Source organism: Macaca fascicularis, chromosome 17 (assembly GCF_037993035.2).
Source record: "Macaca fascicularis isolate 582-1 chromosome 17, T2T-MFA8v1.1".
Classification (NCBI taxonomy): Eukaryota; Metazoa; Chordata; class Mammalia; order Primates; family Cercopithecidae; genus Macaca; species Macaca fascicularis.
In genome coordinates, this window is record NC_088391.1 from 21,727,758 (window position 1) to 21,749,795 (window position 22,038).

The 22,038-nt window shown below is 40.3% G+C and overlaps 1 long non-coding RNA gene across 1 annotated transcript in view; it reads left to right on the plus strand.

Annotated features, from left to right (window-relative positions):
• Nucleotides 1-519: 519 nt before the first annotated feature.
• The window catches only part of LOC107126552 (uncharacterized), a 47,233-nt gene continuing 25,714 nt past the window's right edge, over nucleotides 520-22,038 (plus strand). Inside the window, exons 1-2 of the long non-coding RNA XR_006693663.3 lie at nucleotides 520-674; nucleotides 20,984-21,107. This is a non-coding gene — a long non-coding RNA (uncharacterized lncRNA). The remainder of the gene's footprint in view (nucleotides 675-20,983; nucleotides 21,108-22,038) is intronic.

Consider the following 22,038-nt stretch of genomic DNA (forward strand, 5'->3'; position numbering starts at 1 on the left):
TTTAAGTTCTAGGGTACACGTGCATAACGTGCAGGTTTGTTACATATGTATGCTTGTGCCACGTTGGTGTGCTGCACCAAGGTGGTGTTTTTAAATTTCCACTTATCTGTGTATTTCCAGTTTTCCTTCTGCTATTGATTTCTAGTTTATTTTTACCACTTTTAGAAAAAGATAGTTTCTGTAATATTGATCTTTTAAAATTCGTTGAGCTTTGTTTTGTGGCTGTATTTTTTTTAAGGAAGGACAGCTTAATTGCTTTTAGGTCCTGCATATGAAAATTCAAATTATAGTTATGTGTGAATTCATGGACACAGCCATTGTTGTTACATCTCTCAATGGGGAATCTGGGAAGTATTACATAATCATGAATCACAAACACAAATCCTAAGTTAAGTCATCTATTTTACAACCATTCACTCAATGAAAATTACGTATGGAACCTACAATCATAGTCTCATAAAGTTATGTATTGGTCAAATTGGCCTTAGTGGTCACTTAATGTGTTCCCTTATGTTGCAGATGCAGAAAGAAGGAGTTCTGCTTCTTCCAAAGGAGTGACTCCCAAAGGAGCAAGAATTGACCATAGGTTATGGCTTGGATTATAACACACTAATGTTGTCTTTGAGGCCATCCACTGACGTCCTCACCCATGGCATAAGCAAGTTTTTCTGAAGGTATTATTGGATGTTTACAATTTCCATAGTCTAAAATTCAGAACTGTTTTTTAACTAGATTTATTCTTTAGAGAAGTTTTAGGTTCACAGCAAAATTGATCAGAAAGTATGGAGAATTCCTATACCTTCTGCCCCCATACAAGCACAGCTTCCCCAACTAGCAACATCCTGTACCAGAATGGTGCATTTGTTACAATCAATTAACCTAAACTGAAAAATCATTATCACCCAAAGTCCATAGTTTAAATTAGGGTTCACTCTTGGTGTTGGTATATTCTGTTTTAAAAAATATGATATTAATACTTATATAAAATTTACCACTTAGCCATTTATAGCATACAGTTCAGTAGTGTTAAGTATGTTCACATTGTCGTGAAACAGATCTCCAGAACTTTTTCATTTTGCAGAATTGAAACTCTATACCCTTTAAATAACAACTCCATTTTTCCTCTTCTCCTCAGCCCCTTAGTAACCACCATTCTACTTTCTGTTTCTATGAATTTGACTACTCTAGGTACCTCATATGAGTGGAATCATACAGTATTCATCTTTTTGTGACTAGATGATTTCATTTAGCGTGTCTTCAAGGTTCACCCATGTTGTAGCATGTGACAGGATTTTCTCCCTTTTTAAGGCTGAATCATATCCCGCTGTATATACAACATTTTGTTTATCCATTCATCCTTTGATGAACACTTGGGTTGCCTCTACCTTTTGGCTATTGTGGGAATAATGCTGCTGTGAGCATGTTGAGACCCTGCTTTCAATTCTTTTGGATATATACCCACAAATGGGATTGCTGGATCATATAGTAGTTCTATTTTTTTTTTTTTTTTTTTTTTTTTGAGACGGAGTCTTGCTCTGTCGCCCAGGCTGGAGTGCAGTGGCGCAATCTCGGCTCACTGCAAGCTCCGCCTCCCGGGTTCACGCCATTCTCCTGCCTCAGCCTCCCGAGTAGCTGGGACTACAGGCGCCCGCCACTGTGCCCGGCTAATTTTTTTCTATTTTTAGTAGAGACGGGGTTTCACCATGGTCTCGATCTCCTGACCTTGTGATCCGCCCGCCTCGGCCTCCCAAAGTGCTGGGATTACAGGCGTGAGCCACCGCGCCCGGCCAGTAGTTCTATTTTTAATTTTTGAGGAATTACCACACTATTTTCCATAGCAATTGCACCATTTTACAGTCCTACCAACACTGGTTCCAATTCCTCCACATCCTTACCAACACTTGTTATTCTTTTTCTTTCTTTTTAAATAACAGACATTCTCACAGGTATGAGGTGTAGAATTTAAAACTTGTGAATCTCTCTCACGGACTTCTTTCTCGTGACTGAACTTCCACAGAATTTTGTTTTTTCATTGTGTTAGGGTTAACTGCCAACTTCCTATTTAGGATTAGGACAAAAATTCTACAGACAAAATATGGGGGAAATGACATGTTTCCTAAGGAAGAGAAATAGACTTGTGAGATATTATGTATCAATGACTTATTCCTAAAAAGCTTTAAATTAGGGCAATTATCCTGGATTAGCCAGGTGGGCCAGATGTAATCATATGAGCCCTTGAAATCATAAGAGGAAGGTACAGAGGAAGTCAGAGGGTTGTGAAGTATGAGAAGTGCTAAATCCACTATTGCTGGCTTCAAGACAGAGGGGAAACATGGGAACCATGAGAAGGAAATAAATTCTGTTGACAACATGAATGGACCAGAGAGTGGAGTCTCCCTTAGAGAGCCCTGATACCCTGAGTTTGGACTTGGGAGATCCTAAGCAGAATCCCAGCCAAGTCTGCTGGACATCTGACCTATAAAACTGTGAAATAATAAATGAGTGTTGTTTTAAGCTGCCAGGTTTGTGGTAACTTATTGTGGCAGCAATAGAAAACCAAAGCACTAGATACTCATTATATGTGTTGAAAACAGTAGAATGTTTTCTCCAAATGAAATATTTGGATCACTGCAGAGCTTCTTTGGTCACATCTAGGGAGTGTGTGTGAGACTCCACTGAACATCTCTTCCAGGCATCCCCTGAAAGCATTTGAATAGATTCAGGTGTAGACATCCTATGAGTGGACCTGATCTCAATACTTAACTGCAGTGCACTGTGGCTTCTGTTACTTCATCATTCTCACTGGACTGTATAGTCCATAAGGGCAGGAGCCATTTCTTCTTAATTTTCCTTCCCCAAGAGCAAAACACAGTGCTGGCACAAGGTAGGCACTCAATAAACATTTTTATGAATGAATGTTAAGAGAGTTTGACAACTTATGTCTCCAGAGGACAATATTGGTTATGGGTAGAGGCAGAGCAAAGAACTAGAAGCACAGCAGTGAACAAGATAGGGAAGGATAGAATTTAATGGACAAAGGAATGTACAGTTTAATACATGCATAATTATTGTTTGTTTAAAAAATTTCCATGATATATTTCTCCTACCGCCACCACCAGCGGAATCAATTTCAGGAAGTAGGCTGACCATTGCATAAGTGGCTTGTGAAACATCACATCATAGCTCACATTCCCAACAACTTGAATAAATATGTGTGTGTGTGTGTGTAGTTTACCCCCCAAGGACAATTCTCCTGGCTTCCCTGCAGCTGAAGTCAGATTCGTGTTTAGTAATCTCGTGGTGACTATGTTTTCCCTGCGGGAATAGAATACACCAGGGTTGATGCCCCCCATGTGGAGAGGAGCTGAGACTCCGTGCAGCTTGGTGAGGTGTGGGTACCCAGACAGTCCAGGGAACTTGGTTCAAGCTCCAAGAACATGGAGATGGCCTGTGAGGCTGCGGCAGGAGAACACATACTACTGGTTATACCCCAAAGGCAAGCCAGAGGCAGGGGCTGTGAAGATGGCAAGCCACAGAGGTCTGTGAGGAAGGCAAGCCATAGGAGCATGCAGCAACTGGGAGGAACCCTAAGCACACACACCCCCAACTCATTTTTACGAAGACTGACTCTGTATTGAAAACTAATTAAATAAATGCCAGCCCATTCTCTTTTCTCAGTGCACTTCTTACTATTTTAGTCACTGTAATTGAGAGTAGAAACAATCTCCACTGTGCCTGAAAAACAGCTCTTGGCCACTCTATTTTACATGATGTAGAAAAACATGAGGTGAATGTGACAACTGGCCTTCAAGGAATGACAACTGGCTGTATATCCAGTTTCACTGGTTTCACTCTGCAGTTTGTAATTTGTGCAGTTAGTGAAGTAGATCGCCACATGCTTTCAGGGTTTTTGTTGCCCCTGGTGCTGGAGCAGAAAACTATTATCAGGAGTGCATTTTATTACTTCAATCTAGGTTGTGAATTTGGGTCAGCCATTTGACCATTTAAAGTCTCCACTTCTTGTTATTAAACAAAACAAAACAACACAACAAAACAGAATAAGTCAAAGAGGAGATGAGAGGTGGAGGAACTTGAAAGTGCTTGGTTTTAAAGCTAGCTTCTGGACTTTTCTTATTTGATCACTTGATGATTTTGTCTACTTTCCATGAAGTCTAAATTTTATGGTGGGTTTGGAAGAAACATGTCTTTTATATTTGGGCAGATCCACGTTTTGTGGAACTTGAGCCTTAAGCAATGTCAGAAACTGTCTTTAAGAAAAAGAATACAGGCCGGGCATGGTGGCTCATGCCTGTTATCCCAGGTCTTTAGGAAGCTGAGGAGGGAGGATCCCTTGAGGCCAAGAGTTTGAGACCAGCCTGGGAAACATAGAAAGACCTTATCTCTACAAAAATAAAAAGTAAAAAAATTTAACCAGGTATGGCAGAGCACACTTGTAGTCCCAGCTACTTGGGAAGCTGAGGCAGAAGGATGGCTTGAGCCCAGGAGTTAAAGGCTGCAGTGAGCTATGGTCAGGCCCCTGCACTCCATCCTGGGTAAGAGAGAGAGCTCCTGTCTCAAAATAATAATAATAATAATAACAACAATAAGAGAAAGAAAGAAATAATTTTAAAAAACACAAAGGTGCCTACATTGGCAAATTTTACAAAAATATATGACCCTGTGAACACATCATCACCTCCAGGGCCCAGGAGTAGTCTGTGCAGTTGAGTGGCCCTGAATCTCGTGCTTTATGAATTCCTGGTCAATCCACATCTGCATCTACATATGAGAATCATGTTGCTTCCCTGAGAAGAATGCAGTGTGGCAAGAACAAAATACTGTATTAGTCCAATCAGACCTAAAATGAATCCCGCGCTTTTACAGATGAACAAAGGAGGAAACTGGGGTTCAGAGAGGACAAGTAACACCCAATATCACATATACAATCAGTATTAGAATCTGCTTCTTTTAACTTCAATTTTCAGACTGGTATTTCTGCTGTTTCCAGGAAAGCTTGTAAAACCAGAGAAAACAATAGGAGTAAATATGTTACAGTCTGTTTTTCCTTATAGAGGTACTGTATACACACAGCCAACAAGGAGGATATAGCCAACCCAGTAGAATCTGAGAAAGGACGAATGAGAGATTTTGCATCATCTGATCCCTTCCCTCTTTCCTGTTTTCAGAGGTTTACAAGGTGTGACTGCATGCTTTTTTTTTTTTTTTTTTTTTTTTTTGTCAAGTTCAAAAGGACATTCATATCCAAATGAATGTTATCTTCTTGTTCCTTTCAAAGAAGATTCTTATTCCAAATTGCTGCCATTTTTAGAAACTTCTTTTTGGACTAACATTTTGTCAGTTTGAGTCACCCAACAAAATCAGTCCTTCAGGCATTTTTGTGTCTTCTTCCTTTCTTCTCTCCCTTCTTTCCTTTTTAATGAAAAAAACATATTATCCAGTTTATTCACCAGGCTTGGTGCTAAAATGATTTTTAGATGTTTCCAAAAAAAATCATGGCCATGATTAAAGGTTTAAAATTTGGTGTCATAAAAATATTAAAAATAATTCGATATAGATTCTGAAGAGGACTATAGTTTTCACCTAAAACCTGCAGCAGGAAGGGAAAAATTTGTTTTAAGTTCAAGGTAGGTAGGATTTATATCTTCTTATATTAAAAAGACCTATGCAAGGTGGAAGAACATCTGACATGTGCCAGGCATTGTTCTAGATGGCTTCATGTGACACTTCTTACAATAATTTGCACTTATTCCTCCAACCTTAGGGAAACTGAGGCACTGAGAAGTTAGAAAACTTTCAGTGGTAGAGATGAGGTTAAAACCTAGTCTGCTAGTTCCCAAATCAGCGCTCTTTCTCCCAGTCAACATACTTTACTTTATGCAGTCATCTACATGAATGTCTGCCTTGAATTCACAGTGGGTCTGCCAGATCCTATGTACTCCCAGCATAGGTTATAACCAGGAAGGGAAGTCACAAAATCATCCTCAAAGAAGTTCAGGCCAAGGCCACCTGCCAGCCTTCAGGGAGAATTCATGAGTTAGAAATTACCCAAGGACAGCTCTGGGAAAAGATGTAAAGCCCTTGTTGGTTTTTTTTCCTCACACAGAATGGCTTGAAACCTGTTTATTTCTCTGATTTGTTTCTGTCTGTCTTTGCCACCACCCCCCTCAGGCATAGTTATTTTCACAATTATCCACATCCCTTCCAGCCCAACAAATCTCTTCTTCCAGAATAATTTTATGTTAACTCCTTTAGTCATTGCTTTGAACTTCATTTCAACATTGACTGTACCCTATTTTCCACCTTCTGCATTCCTAGTATTCTTTATTTCATGGGAATAAGCAATATAAGCAATTATGTATATATAGCAAATTCGACTGGAGCCTTCTCTCAATAACCAAGCTCTTCCTCATCATACACTGAAGTGTGGTGATGGTGAAATTTAGAGAAAGACATTTGAATGTCAGCATAGTAGTACTGACAGAGATTAAACCCCAGACATTTAGGTCAACTTTTATCTTGAGGAGTAGTCCTTGTGCATTTTGTACATATTTTCTGATATTCACCCACATTATTTATCTTGGAATGACCCATATGCTGAAATAAAGGTCTTTTGAGAGGAGGGCATCTCTTCAACTCCTGCCAAGGGTCAACAAGTAGGAACATAGGGCTTTATACCAAGGTGGACCTGAAATTGAGGAAACTAGGTTCATCACCAATTGGCTCTGTGACAAAGAGCAAATTACTTAACTTTTTTGAGTCTCAGTTTCCTCATCTGAAGAATGGGATTATTATAGCTGTCTTAGAGGACTGTGTTAAGGACACAGGTTTTGAAGTTAGATCAAAGTCTGACTCCTACTCTGCCACTGATTAGTTGCATAGTACTAGGCAAGTTAACTTCTCTAGCCTTGTTTCTGCCTAGTAAAATGGAAGATAATACTTATTTTGTAGGATTGTTAGTAGGATTCAAATAAGTAATATATTTAAAGCTCTTAGTCTAGAATATAGCACAAAGCAAGCACTTAACAAATGATAGCTATTCTTAGAACTAATGAGATTGTGAATATCAAGTTTCCAGCATAATAACTAGCCCACAGTTGAGTTTCAATAAATGTTAATTCCTTTTTTTCCTCCCAGGAAGAAGTAGCAAAATAAATTGGATACTTAATGATTATCTTCCCCTTCAAGCTAATGTGCATAAGATTAACACTTCTCCATTTCCCACTACTTTGCATCTGGTGACACTTCTTACAAGGATTCATATGCCATGAGGACTGGCATTATGTTCAGGTGGAATAAAGAGCTGGTTACATCCTATAATTTCAGAAGCACTGCAAGCTTTATTTGCCACAAATGCACATCCTCTAGCAGACTTCTTAGAGTTGGAATAGTGCTTTTTAAGAGGATTTTCTTTGGGTTACAACACTATTTCCAGAAAGTTTTTGTTAAAGTGCAGTTGTCTTACCTGAGTAGGATAACATATACCCTGTCATTCACACATCAGCATGGATTAGTCCAGTAAAGACCATGCAGGACTAGAATATGGGAATGGTGAATTTTAAGAAAGAAGAACTGTAAAATTGGGAGCTGTCTAGAGAAGCAGTAATAGGCTTAAGCAGCCAGGAGTTTCCTAAATCAGCCCAGGGTGGACTTGGTCCACTTCCACAATTTGCCTTGAGGGTTCTCCTGTAGGAAGGAGCAGAGATTGAGAAGACCCAGAGAACCTTTCTCTAGAGGCCTCTAAGGACTCTGTGGATGGTGGAGTTCAGTAACATGGACACTGCTCACTAAGCCTAAGGCAGTAGCAGATTATGATGACAGGTTCTGATGTGGCTCTGTCATGTCTTATCAAATGCAAATTGGAGAGTGCTTAGCTCTGGTGGAAGTTTGTGTGAAATGGGTCACAGAAAGAATAAAGAGCATGACAGAAATACCAAGTATAGCTAGATCAGGTCAAGTAGTCAAATAACTAAAACTCACAGAGACTGGAGTTCACATGTTGGGATTCAGACAACAAAGATAATGATGTAACTCCAATGTCACACTTAGAAGTGGCTGGAAAGTCAGGATGTCTGAGGATAGGTTGTTAGCAAATAAGAAATGGAAATACAAAGTTTTTTTTAAGCCTTAAGAAACACAGGGTTTGAGGAACAGCAAGCTATGCAGAAAGAGCTCTTTTTGTATTTAAACTCTGATGTTGAGCTTAAAGACTGGTCTTTTGAATTAATCCAGTTGGACAAAAATTAAGAAAAAAGAATTTAAGGAAATGGACAAAGTCTTCAAGAAATATGGGATTATGTAAAGCAACCAAATCTATGAATTATTGATATTCCTGAGAGAGAAGGAGAAAAAGTAAACAACCTGGAAAACATATTGAGGGAAAAATTCAATGAAATTATCTTAATCTCACCAGAAAGGTAGACATCCAAATATGAAAAATCCAGAGAACTCCTGTGAGATATTATACAAAACAAATATCACCAAGCCATATGGTCACCAGACTGTCCAGTAAAGAAAAAATCGTAAAAGCAGCTAGAGAAAAAGGTCAGATCTCATACAAAGGGAACCCCATCAGTCTAACAGCAGTCTTCTCTGCAGAAACCTTATAAGCCAGGAGAGATTGAAAACTTATTTTAAACATTCTTTACGGAAAGAAATTCCATTCAGGATTTTCATACCCTTCCAAACTAAGCTTCATAAACAAAGGGGAAATAAAATCTTTTGCAGACAAGCAAGCACTAAGGGAATTTGTTACCATTAGACCAGGCTTACAAGAGATCCTTAATGGCTGGTCCGAGTACAGTGGTGTTTACAACTAATTGATCACAAGAGACCCTTAAGAGAGTTCTAAACATAGAAATGAAAGAATGATACCTGCCGATACGGTTTGGCTTTGTGTCCCCACCCAAATCTCATCTGAATTGTAATCCACGCATGTCAAGGGAGAGACCTGATGGGACGTGATTGGATCATAAGGGCTGTTTCCCCCAGGCTGTTTCTGTGGTTGTTAGTGAGTTCTCACAAGATCTGATGGTTTTATAAGAGGCTCTTCCCTCTTCACTCCCCCCTCTCTCTTGTCTGCTGCTATGTAAGACGTGCCTCTTCCACTTCCAGCATTATTGTGAGTTTCCTGAGGTCTCCCCAGCTATGTGGAACTGTGAATCAATTAAACCTCTTTTCTTTATAAATTACCAAGTCTTGGGTAGTATCTTTATAGCAGTGTGAGAATGGACTAGTACAGTTAATTGCTACTGGTATAGTAGGTTACTGCTATAAAGATACCTGAAAATGTGGACATGACTTTGAAACTGAGAAATGAGCAGAGGTTGGAACAGTTTGGAGGGCTCAGAAGAAGATAAGAAGATGTGGGAAAGTTTGAAACTTCCTAGAGACTTGTTGAATGATTTTGAATAAAATGCTAATAATGATGTGGACAATGATGTTCAGGCTGATGTGGTCTCAGATGGAGATCAGAAACTTCTTGGGAACTGGAGCAAAGGTCATTCTTGCTATGCTTTAGCAAAGAGACTGGTGACATTTTGCCCCTGCCCTAGAGTTCTGGGGAACTTTGAACTTGAGAGAGATGATTTAAGGTATCTGGTGGAAGAAATTTCTAAGAGCAAAGCATTCAAGATGTGACCTGGACTCTTCTGGAATCATTCAGTTTTATGCATTCACAAAGAGATGGTTTGAAATTAGAACTTATGTTTAAAAGAGAAGCAGAGCATAAAAGTTTGAAAAATTTTCAGCCTGATGATGTAATAGAAAAGAAAAATCCATTTTCTGGGGAAAATTCAAGCCAGCTGCAGAAATTTGCATAAGTAATGAGGAGCCAAATGTTAATCACCAAACAATGGGGACGTTGTCTCTAGGGCATGTCAGAGACCTTCATGGCAACACCTCCCATCACAGGCCCAGAGTCCTAGGAGGAATAAATGGTTTCATGGGCTGGGTCCAGGGCCTTTCTGCTGTGTGTAGACTTGGGGCTTGTGCCAGTCACCCCAGGCATGGCTAAAAGGGGCCAAGGTACAACTCAGGCCATTGCTTCTGAAGGTGCAAGCCCCAAGCCTTGGTAGCTTCCATGTGGTGTTGGTCCTGTGGGTGCACAGAAGATGAGAATTAAGGTTTGGGAAACTCTGCCTAGATTTCAGAGGATGTATGGAAATGCCCAGATGTCCAGGCAAAGGTGTGCTGCAGGGGTGGAGCCCTAATGGAGAACCTCTGCTAGTGCAGTGTGGAAGGGAAATGTGGGGTTGAAGCCCCCACAATAACTTGCTTTTGAGGACTAACTTGCTTTTGAGTCCCCACTGGAGTGGAGCACTATCTAGTTTAGCTGTGAGAAAAGGACCACCATCCTCAAGATCCCAGAATGGTAGATCCACTGACAGCTTGCATTACATGCCTGGAAAAGCTGCAGATGCTCCATGTCAGCCTTGAAAGTGGCTAGGATGGGGGACTGTATCCTGCAAAGCTACAGAGGCAGAACTGCCCAAGACCATGGGAGCCCACCTCTTGCATCAGCATGATCCAGATGTGAGATATGGAGTTAAAGGAGATAATTTTGGAGTTTTAAGATTTAATGACTTCCCTGTTTGATTTCAGACTTGCATGGGGTCTCTAACCCCTTTGTTTTGGTCAATTTCTCCCATTTGGAATGGGAGCATTTATCCAATGCCTATGTCCCCATTGTATATTACAAGGAACTATCTTGCTTGTGATTTTACAGGCTTCCTTTATCCATCCTTTGGAACAGATTGCTTTACAGTCAAATTCCACAAGATGTGTAAAGAACATCTGGTACCAGTTCTACTGAAACTTTCCAAAAAATTGAGAAGGAGGTACTTCTCCTTAACTTATTCAATAAAGCCAGCATTACCCTGATACCAAAACCTGGCAAAGACGTAATGAAAAAAGGAAACTACAGGTCAATATCCCTGATGAACATGGACACAAAAATTCTCAACAAAATATTAGCAAACTGAATCCAGCAGCATGTTAAAAAAGAATTCACCACGATCAAGTAGGCTTCATTTCTGGGATGCAAGTTTGGTTAAAAATATGCAGAAGGAACTTCCTTGTTTCAGATGAGACTTTAGACTTGGACTTTTGAATTAATGTTGGAATGCATTAAGACATATTGGGAAGGCATGATTGGTTTTGAAATGTGAGGACATGAGATTTGAGAGGGACCAGGGGTGAAATGATATGGTTAGCTTTGTGTCCCCACCCAAATCTCATCTTGAATTATAATCCTCACATGTCAAGGGAGAGACCTAATGGGAGGTGACTGAATCATGGGGGTGGTTTCCTTCGTGCTGTTCTCATGATAGTGAGTGAGTTCTCATAAGATCTGATGGTTTTACAGGAGGCTCTTCCCCCTTCACTCACCCCTCTCTCTCTCCTGCTGCCATGTAAGACGTGCATCTTCCCCTTCTGCCATGATTGTAAGTTTCCTGAGGCCAACCCAACCATACAGAAATGAGTCAATTAAACCTCTTTTCTATATAAATTGCCCAGTCTTGCGTAGTATCTTTATAGCAGTGTGAGAATGGACTAATACACTTGCTTCTACAAAACACGCTTGAGTACATAGCCTACAGACCCTATAAAACAACTACACAGTAGAAACTACAAAAGCAACCAGCTAATGACTTCATGATAGGTTCAGTATCTCATATGTCAATATGAACATTGAATGTAAATGGTCTAAACACCCCACTTAAAAGGAACAGAGTGGCAAGTTGGGTAAGAAAAACAAGAACTATCTTTCTGCTGTTTTCAAGAGACCCACCTCACATGTAACTACACCCATAGGCTCAGCAATAAGGACTAGGGAAAGATCTATCATGCAGACAGAAAACAGAAAGAGGTAAAGATAAAATAGACTTTAAACCAGTAATAGTAAAAAAGGATAGAGAAGGGCATTACATAATGATAAAGAGTTCAATTCAACAAGAAGACTTAACTATCCTAAATATATATGCATCCAATATTGAAGCACACAGTTTCCAAAAGCAAATACTTCTGACCTACAAAAAGGCTTGAACAGCCACACAATAATATTCAGGGGCTGCAACACCCCACTGACAGCATTAGACAGATCATTCAGGCATAAAAGTAACAAAGAAATTTGGGACTTAAACTTGACATATGACTAACTGGACATAATAGACATCTACAGAATTCTCCACCCATCAACCACAGAATATAAATTCTTCTCATCTGCACATGGAACATGCTCCAAGATTGACTACAGGCTTGGCCATAAAAATGTCTGAATAATTTTTTTAAAATCTAAATTATACCAAGCACACTCTTGGATCACAGTGGAATAAAAATAGAAATATATATCAAGATCTTTCAAAATCACACAATTACATGGAAATTAAACAACTTGCTCCTGAATGACTTTTGAATAAACAACAAAATTAGGGCAGAAATCAAAAAATTATTTCAAATAAATAAAAACAGTGACACAACATACCAAAACCTCTGGGATGCAGAAAAAGCAGTGTTAAGAGGAAGGTTTACAGTGATAAGTGCTTACCTTAAAAAGTTAGAAAGATCTCAAAGTAATAATCTACCATCACACCTAGAGGAACTAGGAAAACAAGAACAAGCCAACTCCAAAGCTAGCAGAAGAAAAGAAGTAACAAAAATCAGAGCAGAACAGAATGAAACTGATACCCAAAAATCTGTATAAAGAGTCAATGAAAACAAAAGTCAGATTTTGAAAGGATAAACGAAATTGATAGACCACTAGATAGATTAACAAAGAGAGACAATCCAAATAAGCACAGTTAGAAACAAGAAAAGTGACATCATAACCAATTGCACAGAAATACAAATGATCCACAGTGACTATTATGAGTACCTCTATGCACAAAAACTAGAAAATATAGAGGAAATAGATAAGTTCCTGGAAACATACAGCCTCCCAATATTGAATCAGGAAGAAAATGAAACGCTGAACCCACCAATATTGAGTTCTGAAATTGAATCAGTAAAAAAACTTACCAACCAAAAAAGCCCTAGAACAGATGGATTCACAGTCAAATTCCACAAGATGTATAAAGAAGAGCTGGTACCAATTCTACTGAAACTTTCCAAAAAATTGAGAAAGATGGACTTTTCCCTAACTCATTCAATAAAGCCAGCATCACCATGATAGCAAAACCTGGCAAAGACACAATGAAAAAGGAAACTACAGGTCAACACTCCTGATGAACATAGACACAAAAATTCTCAGCAAAATATTAGCAAACTGAATTGAGCAGCACATAAAAAAAGAATTTGCCATGATTAAGTAGGCTTCATTTCTGGAATGCAAGGTTGGTTAAACATATACAAATCAATAAATGTGATTCATCACACAAACAGACCTAAAAACCCAAAACCACATGATCATCTCAATACATGCAGAAAAGGCTTCTGGTAGAATCCAACATCCCTTCAAGATAAAAACCATTAAAAAACTGAGAATTGATGGAACATACCCACAACAATGAGCCATCTATAATAAACCCACAGCCAACATTATACTGAATGGACAAAAGCTGGAACTGTTCCCCCTGAGAGCTGGAAAAAGACAAGCATGACCACTGTCACCACTCCTGTTCAGTACAGCACTGGAAGTTCTAGCCAGAGCAACCAGGCAAAAGAAACATATAAAAATCATTCAAATAGGAAAAAAGTCATCAAACTATCTGTCTTTACTGATGATATGACTATACCTGCAGCACCTTGAAGACTCTGCTGGAAGGTTCTTGGAACTGTAAACAGCTTCAGTAAAGATTCAGAATACAAAATCAATGTACAAAAATCAGTAGCATTTCTATACATCAATAACACTCAAGAACCAAATCAAGAATGAAATCCTATTTACAATAGCCATACACAAAAATAAAATACCTAAAGACACATCTGAGGAGGTGAAAGATTTTTGCAAGGAGAACTTTAAAACACTGCAGAAAGAAATCATAAATGACACAAACAAATGACAGAACATTCCATGCTCATGGATTGGAAGAACCAATATTGTTAAAATGGCCATACTGCCCAAGGCAATCTACATATTCAACACTATTCCTATTGAACTACCAATGTCATTTTTCATAGATGAGAAAAACTTTTAAAATTCATGTGGAATCAAAAAGGAGCCTGAATAGCCAAAGCAATACTGAGCAAAAGACAAAGCTGAAAGCGTTACATTACCCACGTCAAACTGTAAGACTACAGTAACCAAAATAGCACGGTGCTGGTACAAAAACAGACACATAGACCAATGGAACAGAAGAGAGAATCCAGAAATAAAGCCACAAACCTACAACCATCTGATCTTGACAGGGCTGACAAAAACAAGCAATGGGGAAAGGACGACCTGTTTGATAAGTGGTGCTGAGATAACTGGCCAGCCATAGGCAGAAGAATGAAACTAGACCCCTACCTTTCATCAGGTACAAAAATTAACTCAAGATGGATTAAAGATTTAAATGTAAGACCCCAAACAATAAGAATCCTAGAAGAAAACCTAAGAAACACCATTTTGGACATTGGCTTTGGAAAAGAATTTATGGCAACATCCTCAAAAAGAATTGTAACAAAAACAAAAATTGACAAGTGGGATCTATTTAAACTAGAGAGCTTCTACAAGACGAAACTATCAACAGAGTAAACAGACAACCTACAGAATGGGAGAAAATATTTGTAAACTATGCACCGACAAAGATCTAATATCCAGAACCAATAAGGAACTTAATTCAAGAAGCAAAAAACAAATAATCTCCTTAAAAAATTGACAAAACAGTTGCTCTTCTTGAGCAGTATGTTTATGGTTTCTCCATATTTCCTGAATTTGAATGTTGGCCTGTCTTGCTAGGTTGGAGAAGTTCTCCTGGATAATAGCCTGAAGAGTGTTTTCCAACTTGATTCCATTCTCCCCATCACTTTCAGGTACACCAATCAAACATAGGTTTGGTTTTTCCACATAGTCCCATATTTCTTGGAGGCTTTGTTCATTCCTTTTCATTCTTTTTTCTCTAATCTTGTCTTCATACTTTATTTCAATATGTTGATCTTCAATCTCTGATATCCTTTCTTCTGCTTGATCGATTCAGCTATTGATACTTGTGTATGCTTCATGAAATTCTCGTGCTGTGTTTTTCAGTTCCATCAGGTCATTTATGTTCTTCTCTAAACTGGTTATTCTAGTTAGCAATTCCTCTAACCTTTTCTCAAGGTTCTTAGCTTCCTTGCATTGGGTTAGAACATGCTCCTTTAGCTCGGAGGAGTTTGTTATTACCCACCTTCTGAAGCCTACTTCTGTCAATTCGTCAAACTAATTCTCCATCCAGTTTTGTTCCCTGGCTGGTGGGGAGTTGTGATCCTTTGGAGAAGAGGTGTTCTGGGTTTTGGAATTTTCAGCCTTTCTGTGCTGGTTTTTCCTCAACTTCATGGATTTATCTACTTTTGGTCTTTGATGTTGGTGACCTTCAGATGGAGTTTTTGTGTGGACGTCGTTTTTGTTAATGTTGATGCTATTCCTTTCTGTTTGTTAGTTTTCCTTCTAACAGTGAAACCCCTCTGCTGCAGATCTGCTGGAGTTTGCTGGAGGTCCACTCCTGACTCTTTGTGCCTGGGTATCACAGGCAAAGGCTGCAGAACAGCAAAGATTGCTGTCTGTTCCTTCCTCTGGAAGCTTTGTCCCAGAGAAGCACCCACCTGATGCCAGCCAGAGCTCTCCTGTATGAGGTGTCTGTTGACCCCTGCTGGGAGGTGTCTCCCAGTCAGAAGGCACGGGGTCAGGGACCCACTTGAGGAGGCAGTCTGTCCCTTAGCAGAGCTCAAGCGCTGTGCTGGGAGATCTGCTGTTTTCTTCAGAGCTGGCACGCAGGAACGTTTCAGTCTGCTGAAGCTGTGCCCACAGCCGCCCTTTCCTCCAGGTGCTCTGTCCCAGGGAAATGGGAGTTTTATCTATAAGCCCCTGACTGGGGCTGCTGGCTTTCTTTCAGAGATGCCCTGCCCAGAGGGGAGGAATCTAGAGAGGCAGTCTGGCTACAGTGGCTTTGTGGCACTGCAGTGGGCTCTGCCCAGTCTGAACTTTCAGGTGACTTTATTTACACTGTGAGGGGAAAACCGCCTACTCAAGCCTCAGTAATGGCAGATGCCCCTTCCCCCACCAAGCTCCAGCATCCCAGGTTAACTTCAGACTGCTGTGCTGGCAGCGAGAATTTCAAGCCAGGGGATATTAGCTTGCCGGGCTCTGTGGGGATGGGATCCACTGAGCAAGACCACTTGGCTCCCTGGCTTCAGCCCCCTATCCAGGGGAGTAAACGGTTCTCTCTTGCTGGTGTTCCAGGTGCCACTGGGGGTATGAAAAAAAAACTCCTGCAGCTAGCTTGGGGTCTGCCCAAACATGACCGTCCAGTTTTGTGCTTGAAAAACAGGGCCCTGCTGGTGTAGGCACCTGAGGGAATCTCCTGGTCTGTGGGTTGCAAAGACCATGTGAAAAACGTAGTATCTGGGCCAGAGTGCACTGTTCCTCGTGGCACAGTGCCTCATGGCTTCGCTTGGAACTCCCTCCCTGACTCCTTGTGCTTCCTGGGTGAGGCGATGTGCCACCCTGGTCCTGCTGGCCCTCCGTGGGGTGCACACACTGTCTCACCTGTCCCAATGAGATGAGCCCACTACTGGAGTTGGAAATGCAGCAATCACTCACCTTCTGTGTTGATCTCACTGGGAGCTGTAGACTGGAGCTGTTTCTATTTGGCCATCTCAGCCACCGCCCATTGCAGTATTTTTAATTCCAAAGCTATAAACAATGTAAATAGCCCAAAACAGAGTTGTGATTAATATAACTATTCTGTGGCATCATTAAAAATCATATAAGGGCTGGGCGCGGTGGCTCAAGCCTGTAATCCCAGCACTTTGGGAGGCCGAGACGGGCGGATCACGAGGTCAGGAGATTGAGAGACCATCCCGGCTAACACGGTGAAACCCCGTCTCTACTAAAAAATACAAAAAAACTAGCCGGGCGAGGTGGCGGGCGCCTGTAGTCCCAGCTACTCGGGAGGCTGAGGCAGGAGAATGGCGTAAACCCGGGAGGCGGAGCTTGCAATGAGCTGAGATCCGGCCACTGCACTCCAGCCGGGGCGACAGAGCAAGACTCCGTCTCAAAAAAAAAAAAAAAAAAAAAAAATCATGTAAGGACATGGGTCAGTGCTCACAGTATACTTAGAAGGAAACTATAAGGTTAAAAACAATGTATGAATTATGATCCCACTTACTTTTAAGCACGTATACATTAATTTATTTAAAAAAGAAAAAGTATTCCAAAATGTTAAATATGTCATAATTTCTGGATGATTCCAGTCCAAGTAATTTTTATCTGCTTTATATTATTATTATTATTTTGAGATGGAGTGTTAATCTTGTTGCCCAGGCTAGAGTGCAGTGGTAAGATCTCAGCTCACTACAACCTCCACCTCCCAGATTCAAGGGATTCTCCTGCCTTGGCCTCGTGAGTAGCTGAGATTACAGGTGCTGGCCACCACACCTGGCTAATTTTTGTATTTTTAGTAGAGATGGGGTTTTGCCATGTTGGTCAGGCTGGTCTTGAACTCCTGAACTCAAGTGATCCTCCCACCTCAACCTCCCAAAGTGCTGGGATTACAGGCGTGAGCTACTGTGGCTGGCCTATTTTTCTGTATTTTACAAAATGTTTGGAATCACTATATATTACTTTTAGAATTAGAAAAAAGAGGATCCTTTTTTTTTTCTTAATTTTTAAGTTCCAACCAGCCAAACACCGCTAAAGAGCTAGTTGTGTTCTGTAACTCTGCAACAGGCTAATGGGTTACAATGGTTAAGTCAGTCTGTGTGGGGCTAGGTTTTCCTGTTCATCACGAAGAGAAGTAAATGTCTCTGTCTCCATCATAGCTAAAGTAAGAGAGCTTCTACTGAGGCTCCTAGTCTTCCAGGCTGTTTGGCTTCTCTAACTCCCCTGGATAAGGGACAATTTTCCCCTCCCAAAGCCTTTGCTCTCCATCTTCTTCCTGGACCAGGCAGACAGAAAGAAAACACGCATGCCTGCTGCCCATTCACCTCTGAGGTTGTCTTAAAGGCGGAGGGCACCACCACCCAGCCACCTTCACTGCAAGGTAACAGACCAACATGTTCCAGGCAAAAACCCAAGGTCTAGAGAGATTATGTGGTCAGAGTTCTCCTGCGTCTCCAATGCTGCACACTCCCACTTTCCTTTGCTTAAGGAAACCAGGAAACTTTGAGTGAGAAAATGGCATCTGAGAATTTTCTATGATAGTGAATTCAGGTTTCCTACCTACTTTCTTTCCAAGGTAGTGACTAAGTCAGTGTTCCAGAACTTGAATTTTAACACACTAGATGTATTCACCCTCATCGGCAAATTCTCATTGGGTACTATTGTGCCCTGCACTGGGCAAAGTCGTACGTATAAAGAAGTGACTGCAGTTTTCCTGCCCTTAGGAACTAGAATCAAGGGAAAGTCACATAACACTATGGAAGCATGAACTTATTGTTGCTAGAATAATATATCTTGGGAATTTCCAGCTTTTTATTTTAAGTCTCCCTGTGCTATAAGTAAAAAAGAATGGCCAGAAGAACCTGTTTTATTGTACAAAATTAACATTTAAAAACTTTTGTGTATTCTCCGCCCCAAATCTCAGTGTTTCAAGAGACTAGAATTTAATTAATGTAGCTATTTAGAGATACAAATCAGCCATTACTGTCCTTTTTTTCATAAGGATATTGAGTTTAATGATATCATTATCTTCACTAGCTTCTAACACTAGAGAACATAAGATTGATCCATTTTCCCCAAAGCTTTTGTGTAGTAAGTTTTTATGTAAGTGGAAAACTTAATGCTAACAGAAACAAATTCAACCACACTTTGAAAATTACAGGATAATTGCTAATTCTGTGGTCATTCATTCCCATGCCATACTCCAACACGGGAAACTATGAGAAATGTAACCACTGGTAAAATTAAACCTGCAATTATAGCACCAGTTTCTAGGATATGTTGATTTTTCTCTATTTTGCAACATGTGCACAAATATATAAAATTTTCTCATTTATTTATCATTCATGTTGACCTTTTAAATTCAGAGTCTGTCATATCACGATTAATATACTTAAGAAAGGCTTTTTGTTTTATGTTTTTTTGAGATGGAGTCTCGCTCTGTTGCATAGGCTAGAGTGCAGTGGCACTATCTTGGCTCACTGCAGCCTCTGCCTCCCAGGTTCAAGTGATTCTCCTGCCTCAGCCTCCCAAGTAGCTGGGATTACAGGCACCTTCCACCATGCCCAGCTAATTTTTGTATTTTTAGTAGAGACAGGGTTTCACCATGTTGGCCAGGCTGGTCTCGAACTCCTGACTTCAAGTGATCAGCTTACCTCATCCTCCCAAAGTGCTGGGATTAGAGGTGTGAGGCACCGCACCCAGCCTTAAGACAGGTTTGGATACTGCTTATAGTCTTCTTTATTAGTTAAAATTTTAAATTGTCATCAAAGTCAAGGGCAATAATATACTCGGTGAATTAGCATAAGCTACCTTTGAAAATATGAATCAGAAAAAAAAAAGAAACAGGCATGTAGCAAATCCATGCTTTATTCTAATCCACCATCCTTCTAGATAATGATTATCTTTGTCACCTAGCATTTGGATCAGTCTCCCTATTTGCAATAAAGTCTCAATGCACCCCGTATCTTTACTAATATCTACCATCGACTTCCAGAACTTTTCCTAAGTACCCTCTATTTCTCTCATCCCCTACCCTCAGCCTTTCCTAGTTCTTGGAACAGTGCATCCAATGCTTCACTGTACCCTAATCTAGAATTATTCACACAACTCCCACATTTTCCTCATTGGTTGAAGCTTTCTCTAACCAGAATCCTTCTTCCATCACCATTAGATGCATCATTAGTTTTTGATCTTTTTCTTTTTCCATGGCCTTAGTAAACTGTTAGTTTGTCATTTTTCATCCAGTTCTACGTATGTGTTGTATGCCTCTCTGGAGCATCAATTCTATTGGAAGGGGCCCTGGCTAATTCCAACGACATACCAGCACATCTGGTATATTGGGAGTGGGGACGAGGGCAATTCTAGAAACAGTAAATATTGAGCTCTCAGTGTTTTGCACGTACTATCTAGATTCAAACCCAGACAGTCTGAATGTAGAGCCAGCACTTTTCACGCCGCACTATGCTGCTGTGATGAAGAGGACAGGAAGTAAGATGCAGAGGAGGAGGAGGAGGCAGGAAGTGGAATTCCAGTGGTAAAATCTCTGGATCCAGAAAAGTACTGTAATAGAATCCTCACTGTGGCACTTCCTGCTATATGGCTGCATATATGGTGTATGGGCCACATGTATTGATATTAGATAATGTTTATCTCTGTCATTATCTAATATCAATGTATTGGGCCACATGTATTGAACAAATACGAAGTCTCATGTACCGGGTCGTGTGCTGTGTGCTGCATACTGCCTATTGAGCAAACAGTCGTATGGTCCCTGCTCTTCCACAGCTGGCAGCTTCGTAATCCAGAAAGATAAGGGGACATAGAAGGACATGGAGACAGGGTGGTCTTTTCAGAGGACGTAATGTCTGATGAGTGGCAGGATGGGTTAGTATTAATTAGATGGGTTAAGGATGGGCTAGTGGGCATCAGAAAGGCGCCAGGAAGGGCATTCCAAGCAAAGGAACTAGCCTGTGCAAAGGCCCCCACCTAATAGGGAAGTGAGGTTTATTGAGACACTACAAGGAAAGAACTCAGCATAGTTCCTGGCACATGGTAATAGCTGGTAATGTTTCCAGTGATGACAATGATAAAAATGATGGTTGTGGTGACCAAAGTTGTGATAGAGGAACATATCCTTCTCAAATTATTGCCATTATGGTTTTTGTTTTGCTTTGTTTTGTTTTTTAGTGACAAGGTCTTGCTCTGTTACCCAGGCTGGAGTAATCAAAGTTCACTGCATAGTGAAGTAATCAAAGCTCACTGCAGCCTCAACCTCCTGGGCTCAAGCGATTCTCCCACATCAGCCTCCCAGGTAGGTAGCATTATGGCCCTGAGCCACAATTCCTGGCTAATAATTTTTTCAAAAAAATGTTGGTAGAGATGGAGACTTGCTTTGTTGTCCAGGTTGGTCTCAAACACCTAGGCTCAAGTGATACTTCTGCCTTGGCCTCCCAAAGTGCTGAGATTACAGGCATGAGACACCATGCCCATAATCAGCACAGCTGATTAACTGAGATTTATTTTTCCCAGCTTCCATCTCACCCTTTAATGAGGGCATTTTTTAAGATACATTTCCCTAAGGATAGGCAAGAAAGGGAAAAAGAAGAGAACTGGAAGCCCAAATCATGGACGTGTGACTAATCTTTCTCTTATTTGTAAATTTGTTTAAGTGGAGCGTTATAGGGTTAGTTGGTTTAATCTTTACAAATGGAGAAAAGTATAGAGATAATGTGTTGTGTTCATTATAGTATAGGTGATCAGTTTTTCCAGAGAAAAATCTAACTAGAACAATTAGATGAGACATATACCTAATGATTCAAGTTTCTCAGTAGTAGCAGAACAAAAAACAAAACAAAACAAAAACAAAAAAGCAATTTTTTTCCAAGGTAAACCAGACCACATCTTTTTCAGACCACTTCCAAGAGATGAATGTTAATGGCAGTAGGGATTTTTGAACAGTCTTGCAGAGCGTATGGAAATCATGGTCCATGTAGTATCCTTGTTCATCTTCATATTTACCAGGCAATTCAAATAGATAGATACTTCCTACAAAAACTTCTGAAATGCTACGATAACATATGCCATGAAATATAATTTGCATGGACGATTAAGATCCTATTTACGGCCTTCACCTCTTTTTACAGCTGCTGTACAAATAACAAAGTTCAAAGGATGGAAAATCTAACAGTTATAAACACTGAATTCCCACACCCAAAAGATTTTCATAAAAGCCAAATAGAAAC